The sequence below is a fragment of the Salvelinus namaycush genome, chromosome 33, assembly GCF_016432855.1.
Source record: "Salvelinus namaycush isolate Seneca chromosome 33, SaNama_1.0, whole genome shotgun sequence".
In the NCBI taxonomy this organism is placed as follows: domain Eukaryota; kingdom Metazoa; phylum Chordata; class Actinopteri; order Salmoniformes; family Salmonidae; genus Salvelinus; species Salvelinus namaycush.
The window spans coordinates 34,700,725-34,712,765 of NC_052339.1; the positions used below are offsets into that span (position 1 = coordinate 34,700,725).

Here is a 12,041-nt window from a genome sequence, read left to right on the forward strand (position 1 = left end):
TTCCAGTGAACGGAAATCTTAATGCTACAGCATACAATGACATTCTAGATGATTCTGTGCTTCCAACTTTGTGGAAACAGTTTGGGGAAGGCCCTTTCCTGTTACAGAATGACAATGCCCACGTGCACAAAGCCAGGTCCATAAATAAATGGTTTGTCGAGATCGGTGTGGAAGAACTTGACTGGCCTGCACAGAGCCCTGACCTCAACCCCATCGAACACCTTTGGAATAAATTGGAACGCCGACTGCAAGCCAGGCCTACATGTAATCACCCAACATCAGTGCCTGACCTCACTAATGCTCTTGTGGCTGAATGGAAGCAAGTCCCTGCAGCAATGTTCCAACATCTAGTGGAAAGCCTTTCCAGAAGAGTGGAGGCCTTCCCTGAAGAGTGGAGGCTGTTACAGCAGCAATGTTCCAACATCTAGTGGAAACCCTTCCCAGAAGAGTGGAGGCTGTTCCAGCAGCAATGTTCCAACATCTAGTGGAAAGCCTTCCCAGAAGAGAGGAGGCTGTTATAGCAGCAATGTTCCAACATCTAGTGGAAAGCCTTCCCAGAAGAGAGGAGGCTGTTCCAGCAGCAATGTTCCAACATCTAGTGGAAAGCCTTCCCAGAAGAGAGGAGGCTGTTATAGCAGCAATGTTCCAACATCTAGTGGAAAGCCTTCCCAGAAGAGTGGAGGCTGTTATAGCGCAAAGGGGGGACCAACTCCTTATGACTGCCCATGATTTTGGAAGGAGATTTTGGAAGACCAGGTGTCCACATACTTTTGGCCATGTAGTGTACACACACACACACACACACACACACACACACACACACACACACACACACACACACACACACACACACACACACACACACACACACACACACACACACACACACACACACACACACACACTAGAAAGCAGCACAGATGAATGCCAAGCTTCATATGCAGATGGTTGTATCCCTCCAACTACTGACGAATCGTTTGGTCAATGACTACGTTTACATGCATTTTGATAAATCGATATTAAACTGATTACGTCAGAAGGCCGAGTATGACAATAGTCATGTAAACACCTTACTCTGCTAATCTTATCATTTCGCTACATTTCGGGGACTTCTAAATATGTGTACTATGTGACTTATAACAACTTTGAATTTATTTAAATCAAAGTAAACATACGCTGATTAAAACACCTCGTTTTCTGAACAATCTTTGCAATGATTACGACATGTTAAAACTTTAATTGGCAATTCAGTGGTGTATTTGATCTGTGCATGCTAGTACCAGCCGAGGAGCCTCCCTCTTTAGTGGTGTATTAGATCTGTGCATGCTAGTACCAGCCGAGGAGCCTCCCTCTTTAGTGGTGTATTAGATCTGTGCATGCTAGTACCAGCCGAGGAGCCTCCCTCTTTAGTGGTGTATTAGATCTGTGCATGCTAGTACCAGCCGAGGAGCCTCCCTCTTTAGTGGTGTATTAGATCTGTGCATGCTAGTACCAGCCGAGGAGCCTCCCTCTTTAGTGGTGTATTAGATCTGTGCATGCTAGTACCAGCCGAGGAGCCTCCCTCTTTAGTGGTGTATTAGATCTGTGCATGCTAGTACCAGCCGAGGAGCCTCCCTCTTTAGTGGTGTATTAGATCTGTGCATGCTAGTACCAGCCGAGGAGCCTCCCTCTTTAGTGGTGTATTAGATCTGTGCATGCTAGTACCAGCCGAGGAGCCTCCCTCTTTAGTGGTGTATTAGATCTGTGCATGCTAGTACCAGCCGAGGAGCCTCCCTCTTTAGTGGTGTATTAGATCTGTGCATGCTAGTACCAGCCGAGGAGCCTCCCTCTTTAGTGGTGTATTAGATCTGTGCATGCTAGTACCAGCCGAGGAGCCTCCCTCTTTAGTGGTGTATTAGATCTGTGCATGCTAGTACCAGCCGAGGAGCCTCCCTCTTTAGTGGTGTATTAGATCTGTGCATGCTAGTACCAGCCGAGGAGCCTCCCTCTTTAGTGGTGTATTAGATCTGTGCATGCTAGTACCAGCCGAGGAGCCTCCCTCTTTAGTGGTGTATTAGATCTGTGCATGCTAGTACCAGCCGAGGAGCCTCCCTCTTTAGTGGTGTATTAGATCTGTGCATGCTAGTACCAGCCGAGGAGCCTCCCTCTTTAGTGGTGTATTAGATCTGTGCATGCTAGTACCAGCCGAGGAGCCTCCCTCTTTAGTGGTGTATTAGATCTGTGCATGCTAGTACCAGCCGAGGAGCCTCCCTCTTTAGTGGTGTATTAGATCTGTGCATGCTAGTACCAGCCGAGGAGCCTCCCTCTTTAGTGGTGTATTAGATCTGTGCATGCTAGTACCAGCCGAGGAGCCTCCCTCTTTAGTGGTGTATTAGATCTGTGCATGCTAGTACCAGCCGAGGAGCCTCCCTCTTTAGTGGTGTATTAGATCTGTGCATGCTAGTACCAGCCGAGGAGCCTCCCTCTTTAGTGGTGTATTAGATCTGTGCATGCTAGTACCAGCCGAGGAGCCTCCCTCTTTAGTGGTGTATTAGATCTGTGCATGCTAGTACCAGCCGAGGAGCCTCCCTCTTTAGTGGTGTATTAGATCTGTGCATGCTAGTACCAGCCGAGGAGCCTCCCTCTTTAGTGGTGTATTAGATCTGTGCATGCTAGTACCAGCCGAGGAGCCTCCCTCTTTAGTGGTGTATTAGATCTGTGCATGCTAGTACCAGCCGAGGAGCCTCCCTCTTTAGTGGTGTATTAGATCTGTGCATGCTAGTACCAGCCGAGGAGCCTCCCTCTTTAGTGGTGTATTAGATCTGTGCATGCTAGTACCAGCCGAGGAGCCTCCCTCTTTAGTGCCAGTGACGTGTGTTCAGAACAACACAACGTACTGTATGTGTCTTCGAAGTAGTTTTCACATGCAAACTTCATATATCTGAGTAAAATATACTTCCCAAAATGAACATGTTTGCTGTGGTAGAACGTCGATAATGATTGGTCGATTTCCTGCATTTTTAATCCTGATTTACGACGTCTCCATGGAAACAGGATTATTAGGGAAATCGTTTTAAAACAAACTACTATATTAATCTGACTATCCACAATGAATCGCATTATTGCGTACATCTAACTACTCATCATTGTCTTTCTCTTCTGTTGTTCTGAGCAAGGGGGCCAGGAGAGGGAGGAGAGTGAGCTGGAGGGGGGGGGGGGGGGGTCGCTCACATGCAGTGACACGTGATGGAGAGAGCGAGAGCGAGAGATATGGAAGGTCAGATTAGTTAAATAAGCTCTTTATGTGTGAGTGGCCTTGATTTGATTTTAATCACACATGCCAGAGTATGTCAGCCACAAGAGTCAGTCAGAAAATACGATGACGTTGATAACTTTATAATAGCAATAAGGCACCTTGGGGGGGGGTTCGTGGTATATGGCCAATATACCGCCTTGCGTCGTATGTAAGAACAGCCCTTAGCCGTGGTATATTGGCCATAAACCACACCCCCTCGTGCCTTATTGCTTAAATACACTGTATATAAAGGGACATTTAAGTGGATACATTCAAAAAGAACGTGGTACCAAGGCGGTTGTCTTCTGTTTGGACATAAATGACATGTAATAACGCAAAGTAAGGACTTGGTTGTGTTTTGATGGATGATGTCACCTTAGTCTCGGACAGGAAGCGGCAGTTGTGTTACTAAGGTCTTTCTAATAGATACAGTAAATCAATTCTTAGATCTGTATAGTAACCCAAGCTTATAGTGAATTGTTTTTTCTAATGTAATCAATACTTTATTTAACCTTTATTTAACTAGGCAAGTCAGTTAAGAACAAATTCTTATTTACAATGACGGCCTACCCCGGGCCAAACCCTAACCCGGATGACGCTGGGCGAATTGTGCGCCGCCCTATGGGACTCCCAATCAAGGCCGGTTGTGATACAGCCTGGAATCGAACCAGGGTCTGTAGTGACGCCTCTAGCACTGAGATGCAGTGCCTTAGACCACTCGGGAGCCCAGTGAATCAAACCACCATTTTCTTTCAGGCTCTCCAAACCTGTTTTTAATTATTGATAAATATTTTCCTAAAACTAAATAATCTACAATATCAGAGTATTTTTAAATCAAATTAAATCTCTCTGCCACCGCATGGCAAGCGGTACCGGAGCGCCAAGTCTAGGACCAAAAGGCTCCTTAACAGCTTTTACCCCCAAGTCATAAGACTCCTGAACAGGCAATCAAATGGCTACCCGGACTAGTTTTGGCAAGTTGGTTAGGACATCTACTGTGTGCATGACACAAGTCATTTTTCCAACAATTGTTTACAGACATATTATTTCACAATTCCAGTGGGTCAGAAGTTTACATACACTAAGTTGACTGTGCCTTTAAACAATTCCAGAAAATGATGTCATGGCTTTAGAAGCTTCTGATAGGCTAATTGACATCATTTGAGTCAATTGGAGGTGTACCTGTGGATGTATTTCAAGGCCTACCTTCAAACTCCAATAAAAAAACTACCAAAAAACTGGCAACATGCCTCAAATATTTTCAATCTTTTGCACTTTTATGATTTAATAACGGAGGAGATATAGGATAAGGTATAGCACAGCCTGTGTGTGTGTGTGTGTGTGTGTGTGTGTGTGTGTGTGTGTGTGTATGTGGTGTGTGTGTAATATATATGTTATAATGATGTTAGCAGACACTTTTATCCAAAGCAACTTACAGTCAAGCGTGAATATAATATTTTTACGTATGGGTGGTCCCGGGAATCAAACCCACTATCCTGCCGTTGCAAGAACCATGCTCTACCAACTGAGCCTTGCTCTTCCAATTCCCCTCTTGAGTCTGAAAGAAGTCATTCTGTACTGTACTGTACCCATTCCTACCACGTCCTAACAGTCTGTTTTTGTCAGAGCTGAAACACAGTGGTTCATTGTGGTCTAAGAAACCTTCCTCACAGACTCTGGTCTAAAATGACCCAGAAAACCAGACGTCTCTGTAGTGAATGGCACCCTAATCCCTATATAGTGCACTAACCCTAACCCTAACCCTAACCCTAACCCTAACCGCTGCTTAAACCAACCACACCCTCAGGCTCTAACTTTAACCCTGGACCTGGTACCTGTTACCTGGTACCTGTTACCTGGTAACTGTTACCTGGTACCTGGGGCTGCAATGAGTTTACTGTGTACGTCTACTGTACTATCTATCCTGGACGGTTTTTATAGGGTCCTGTTTTATATAGGGGCCTGTTTGTATAAGGACAGGTTTGATACGCAAGATGGTGCCGACAGAGAGGGCTGCCTTACTTCTAGTCCTTAGGAAACTTGGCAGTATTTATAAAAAAAAAACGTTATGTATTATTTCTTACATTGTTAGGCCAGAAAATCTTAAGAACTATTGGATATCAGAGAGACGTCAACTTACGACAGCACTACGACCGGGAATACGGCTTTCCCGAAGTGGATCCTTTGTCCGAACCACCCAGGGCATCTGAACTGATTCTAGAGGTCGACCCAAAACAACGGCGCTGGAGAAGAGGCAGACAGAGCGGTCTTCTGGTCACACCACCCACCGCTTATATTACTCACTAACGTCCTCTAGATTACAAGGTCGACGAATTCAGGGCAAGGGTTGCTTTCCAGAGAGACATCAGGGATTGTAACGTACTCTGTTTCACGGAAACATGGCTCTCTCGGGATATACTGTTGTAGTCGATACAGCCACCTGGATTCGCGTCGCGCCGACAGGAATAAACATCTCTCCGGGAAGAAGAAAGGCGGGGGTGTATGTTTCATGATTAACAACTCATGGTGTAATAACTAAAAACAAGTCCTTCTGTTCCACGGACTAAGAATTCTTCACAATCAAATGCCGACCGTATTATCTCCCTAGGGATTTCTCCTTGGTTATTGTATACAGCCGTGTATATCCCCCCTCAAGCCGATAACACGACGGCCCAAGATGGTTTTGATCACGCGAACCGGGACATGTTCCAGGTAGCCTCAGAGAATAATATAGATTTATAAACTGATTTATTAACCATTATTATTTGACCATGCTGGTCATTTATGAACATTTGAACATCTTGGCCACGGTCTGTTATAATCTCCACCCGGCACAGCCAGAAGAGGACTGGCCACCCCTCATAGCCTGGTTCCTCTCTAGGTTTCTTCCTAGGTTTTGGCCTTTCTAGGGAGTTTTTCCTAGCCACCGTGCTTCTACACCTGCATTGCTTGCTGTTTGGGGTTTTAGGCTGGGTTTCTGTACAGCACTTTGAGATATCAGCTGATGTAAGAAGGGCTATTTAAATACATTTGATTTGATTTGATTCAGTGAGTGAGTTTATCAGGAAGTGTATAGGAGATGTTGTACCCACTGTGACTATTAAAACCTTTCCTAACCAGAAACCATGGGTTGATGGCAGCATTCGCGCAAAACTGAAAGCGCAAACCAGCGCTTTTAAATCAGGGCAAGGCGACCGGAAACATGACCGAATACAAACAGTGTAGCTATTCCCTCCGCAAGGCAATCAAACAAGCAAAGTGTCAGTATAGAGACAAAGTAGAGCTGCAATTCAACGGCTCAAACACGAGACGTATGTGGCAGGGTCTACAGGTAATCACCGATTACAAAAAGGAAACCAGCCACGTCACGGACACCGACGTCTTGCTTCCAGACAAACTAAACACCTTCTTTGCTCGCTTTGAGGATAATACAGTGCCACAGACGTGGCCCGCTACCAAGGACTGCTTCTCCGTGACCGACATGAGTAAGACATTTAAACTTGTTAACCCTCGCAAGGCTGCCGGCCCAGATGGTATCCCTAGATACGTCCTCAGAGCATGAGCAGACCAGCTGGCTGGTGTGTTTACGGACATATTCAATCTCTCCCTATCCCAGTCTGCTGTCCCCACATGCTTCAAGATGTTTTGCTATTGGGCCGACAGGTTACCTGGCAAGTTGCTGAAGTCAGGTAAATGTATATAGTTCTGTGCATCAAACTCTTATGTTTCTGTGCATCAAACTCAGAACCTTTGATCTGGCTTTGACTAACACATAGTGAATGGACTGATACATGGCAGTTACGTGATAATGAATCTGGTGGTCTAGAATGTTACCTGGTTGGTGGAAGTTTGGGGACAGCTCCCTAGAGACGGCCCTAGCAATGTCACAATCTTGTCTGGCCGAGAGAGCTGCCTGGTCTGCTGCCTCTCCCTTCGTCCTGGCATGAGCCGTCCTGCAACACACACACACACCGCATTAGAACAGCAACACACTCACACCGCATCTCTCTCTCTCTGCCTCTCTCTCCCTCCCTCTCTGTCTCGCTCTCCCTCTCTCATCCTCTCTCTCTCTCTCTCTCTTTCTTTCTCTCTCTCTCTCTCTCTCCCTCCCTCCCTCTGTCTCGCTCTCTCTCTCTCTCATCATCTCTCTCTCTCTGTCTCTCTCTCTCTCATCCTCTCTCTCTGTCTCTCTCTCTCTCTGTCTCTCTCTCTATCTCTCTCTCTCTCTTTCTCTCTCTCTCTCCCTCCCTCTCTCGCTCTCCCTCTCTCATCCTCTCTCTCTCTCTTTCTTTCTCTCTCTCTCTCCCTCCCTCTGTATCGCTCTCCCTCTCTCATCTCTCTCTCTCTCTCCCTCCCTCTGTCTCACTCTCCCTCTCTCATCTCTCTCTGTCTCTCTCTCTCTCTGTCTCTCTCTCTCCCCACCTCTCTCTCTCTCCATCAGGGATAACATACCACCCTGACCCCCATGTGCTTCTATCTCAAATCCAAATCATTCTTTCACAAACGGAGCTATGCCTGTCGGCTGGCCCACAAAGACCTAAATCCAGTCCGCAGGATCTCACTGCTCTGCTGCAGGATCGCACTGCTCTGCTGCAGGATCGCACTGCTCTGCTGCAGGATCTCACTGCTCTGCTGCAGGATTTCACTGCTCTGCTGCAGGATCTCACTGTTCTGCTGCAGGATCTCACTGTTCTGCTGCAGGATCTCACTGCTCTGCTGCAGGATCTCACTGCTCTGCTGCAGGATCTCACTGCTCTGCTGCAGGATCTCACTGTTCTGCTGCAGGATCTCACTGTTCTGCTGCAGGATCTCACTGTTCTGCTGCAGGATCTCACTGCTCTGCTGCAGGATCTCACTGCTCTGCCGCAGGATCTCACTGCTCTGCCGCAGGATCTCACTCTTCTGCCGCAGGATCTCACTGCTCTGCTGCAGGATCTCACTGTTCTGCTGCAGGATCTCACTGCTCTGCTGCAGGATCTCACTGCTCTGCTGCAGGATCTCACTGCTCTGCTGCAGGATCTCACTGTTCTGCTGCAGGATCTCACTGTTCTGCTGCAGGATCTCACTGCTCTGCTGCAGGATCTCACTGCTCTGCTGCAGGATTTCACTGCTCTGCTGCAGGATCTCACTGCTCTGCTGCAGGATCTCACTGCTCTGCTGCAGGATCTCACTGTTCTGCTGCAGGATCTCACTGCTCTGCTGCAGGATCTCACTGCTCTGCTGCAGGATCTCACTGTTCTGCTGCAGGATCTCACTGTTCTGCTGCAGGATCTCACTGCTCTGCTGCAGGATTTCACTGCTCTGCTGCAGGATCTCACTGTTCTGCTGCAGGATCTCACTGCTCTGCTGCAGGATCTCACTGTTCTGCTGCAGGATCTCACTGCTCTGCTGCAGGATCTCACTGCTCTGCTGCAGGATCTGACTGCTCTGCTGCAGGATCTCACTGTTCTGCTGCAGGATCTCACTGTTCTGCTGCAGGATCTCACTGCTCTGCTGCAGGATTTCACTGCTCTGCTGCAGGATCTCACTGCTCTGCTGCAGGATCTCACTGCTCTGCTGCAGGATCTCACTGTTCTGCTGCAGGATCTCACTGTTCTGCTGCAGGATCTCACTGCTCTGCTGCAGGATCTCACTGCTCTGCTGCAGGATCTCACTGCTCTGCTGCAGGATCTCACTGTTCTGCTGCAGGATCTCACTGTTCTGCTGCAGGATCTCACTGCTCTGCTGCAGGATCTCACTGCTCTGCTGCAGGATCTCACTGCTCTGCTGCAGGATCTCACTGTTCTGCTGCAGGATCTCACTGCTCTGCTGCAGGATCTCACTGCTCTGCTGCAGGATCTCACTGCTCTGCTGCAGGATCTCACTGTTCTGCTGCAGGATCTCACTGCTCTGCTGCAGGATCTCACTGCTCTGCTGCAGGATCTCACTGTTCTGCTGCAGGACAGCATCTCCATCTCTTCATTCAAAGACTCCATCATGGACACTCTTACTGACAAATGTGGTTGCTCGTGTGATGTATTGTCTTCTTGCCTTTGTGCTGTTGTCTGTGTCCAATAATGTTTGTACCATGTTTTGTGCTGCCGCCATGTTGTTGTTATGTTGTGTTGCTACCATGCTGTGTTGTTGTCTTGGGTCTCTATGTATTGTTGTGTAGTCTCTCTTGTCGAGATGTGTGTTTTGTCCTATATTTTTAATATCTGTCCCCGCAGAAGGACTTTTGCCTTTTAGTAGGCCGTCATTGTGAATAAGAATGTGTTCTTAACTGACTTGCCTAGTTAAATAAAGGTTAAATAAATAATATCCAACAGCATGTAGGTGAAGCCAAAAGGCTCTAACACACACACACACACACACACACACACACACACACACACACACACACACACACACACACACACACACACACACACACACACACACACACACACACACACACACACACACACACACAGAGAGAGACAGAGAGGCACAAATCCTTTGAAAAACCAGTGAGATAAGAGCAGGTACACTCACAACCTAACTCTCCTCTCTTTCACAGCATGCGTACAGACACGGCTGGGCACCACGGCTGGGTACCTGGGCACCACGGCTGGGCACCACGGCTGGGTACCTGGGTACCATGGCTCGGCACCATGGCTGGGCACCACGGCTGGGCACCACGGCTGGGCACCTACCGCTGGGTACCACGGCTGGGTACCACGGCTGGGCACCACGGCTGGGCACCACGGCTGGGCACCACGGCTGGGTACCTGGGTACCATGGCTGGGCACCACGGCTGGGTACCACGGCTGGGCACCACGGCTGGGTACCTGGGCACCACGGCTGGGTACCTGGGTACCATGGCTGGGCACCACGGCTGGGCACCACGGCTGGGCACCATGGCTGGGTACCATGGCTGGGCACCACGGCTGGGTACCTGGGCACCACGGCTGGGTACCACGGCTGGGTACCTGGGCACCACGGCTGGGTACCTGGGTACCACGGCTGGGTACCTGGGCACCACGGCTGGGTACCTGGGCACCACGGCTGGGTACCACGGCTGGGTACCTGGGTACCACGGCTGGGTAATAGAGGAGGACAGGCTGTGAACAGTCTGCTTTTGGTATAGAGGATTTTCTATTGACTAATTATTACTAATTCTGAACACACAGCATGAAGAGCAGATCACCGTGTGTGTTTGTGTGTGAGGTGCCGTGTGTGTGTGTGTGTGTGTGTGTGTGTGTGTGTGTGTGTGTGTGTGTGTGTGTGTGTGTGTGTGTGTGTTTGGCTCGCGAACACACTCAGAACACACTCCGACCAGACCACCACTCCACGAAGGGAGGCAACAACAAAATGGATGCATCTCTTTCATATGGGGCTCTGGTCAGTAGGGTGTCATGTGGAGCGGCACCAATACATGACAATGGAGACTGACAGGAAGTACCATAGCATCAGTCCAGCCAGACTCCTACTGAATGATACTAGTCAGGACTCACCAGTAAAACCTTGCGTGCCAGACTCCTGCTGAATGATACTAGTCAGGACTCATCAGTCCAGCTCTAGTCTCACGTGCCAGACTCCTGCTGAATGATACTAGTCAGGACTCATCAGTAAAGCCTTGCGTGCCAGACTCCTACTGAATGATACTAGTCAGGACTCATCAGTAAAGCCTTGCGTGCCAGACTCCTACTGAATGATACTAGTCAGGACTCATCAGTAAAGCCTTGCGTGCCAGACTCCTGCTGAATGATACTAGTCAGGACTCATCAGTAAAGCATTGCGTGCCAGACTCCTGCTGAATGATACTAGTCAGGACTCATCAGTAAAGCCTTGCGTGCCAGACTCCTGCTGAATGATACTAGTCAGGACTCATCAGTAAAGCCTTGCGTGCCAGACTCCTGCTGAATGATACTAGTCAGGACTCATCAGTAAAGCCTTGCGTGCCAGACTCCTGCTGAATGATACTAGTCAGGACTCATCAGTAAAGCCTTGCGTGCCAGACTCCTGCTGAATGATACTAGTCAGGACTCATCAGTAAAGCCTTGCGTGCCAGACTCCTACTGAATGATACTAGTCAGGACTCAATATAGAAACTACAGAAAGAGAACTCTGATGACCTACTTAACCTCTCTCTCTTCCCTCCCTCTCTCTCTCTGTATCCCTCTCCCCCCATCCCCCCTCTCTCTTCCACCATCCCTGTCTCCTCATCAGTATGATCTTATTAAGCTCCAGTCTTTGGACAGTGAGGCGTCCTGTTTAAAAATCAAATTTGTCAGATGCCTCAAGCTTTAATGGAGTGCGGCTGCGTGCAGGGGTCAGTTGAGATATTAAAATGGCTTCCGGTCCAGAAATAAGCCATCATCAACCGGGGACAAAGGACTCATCTATATAGCAGCAGGCAGGGGTCCCAGTGGGTCAGAAGTTTACATACACTCAATTAGTATTTGGTAGCATTGTGTTTAACTTGGGTCAAACGTTTCATGTAGCCTTCCACAAGCTTCCCACAATAAGTTGGGTGATGTCACGCCCTGACCTTAGAGATCCTTGTTATGTCTCTATTTTTGGTTTGGTCAGGGTGTGAGTTGGGGTGGGCATTCTATGTTGTGTGTTCTATGGTTTCTTTTTCTGTGTGTTTGGCCGGGTGTGGTTCTCAATCAGAGGCAGCTGTCTATCGTTGTCTCTGATTGAGAACCATACTTAGGTAGCCTTTTTCCACCTGTGTTTTGTGGGTAGTTGTTTTCTGTTTTGTGTTGTTGCACCAGACAGGACTGTTTCGTTTCGTTCTCTC

At 48.3% G+C, this 12,041-nt stretch overlaps 1 protein-coding gene across 1 annotated transcript in view; it reads right to left on the bottom strand.

Moving 5' to 3' along the window:
* LOC120028021 (pollen-specific leucine-rich repeat extensin-like protein 1) overlaps positions 1 to 7,329 on the bottom strand; it is a 29,288-nt gene extending 21,959 nt beyond the window's left edge. The window contains exon 1 of the mRNA XM_038973141.1: positions 7,109 to 7,329. The gene's annotated coding sequence lies outside the window, so the exon portion shown is untranslated. The remainder of the gene's footprint in view (positions 1 to 7,108) is intronic.
* Positions 7,330 to 12,041: the final 4,712 nt, after the last annotated feature.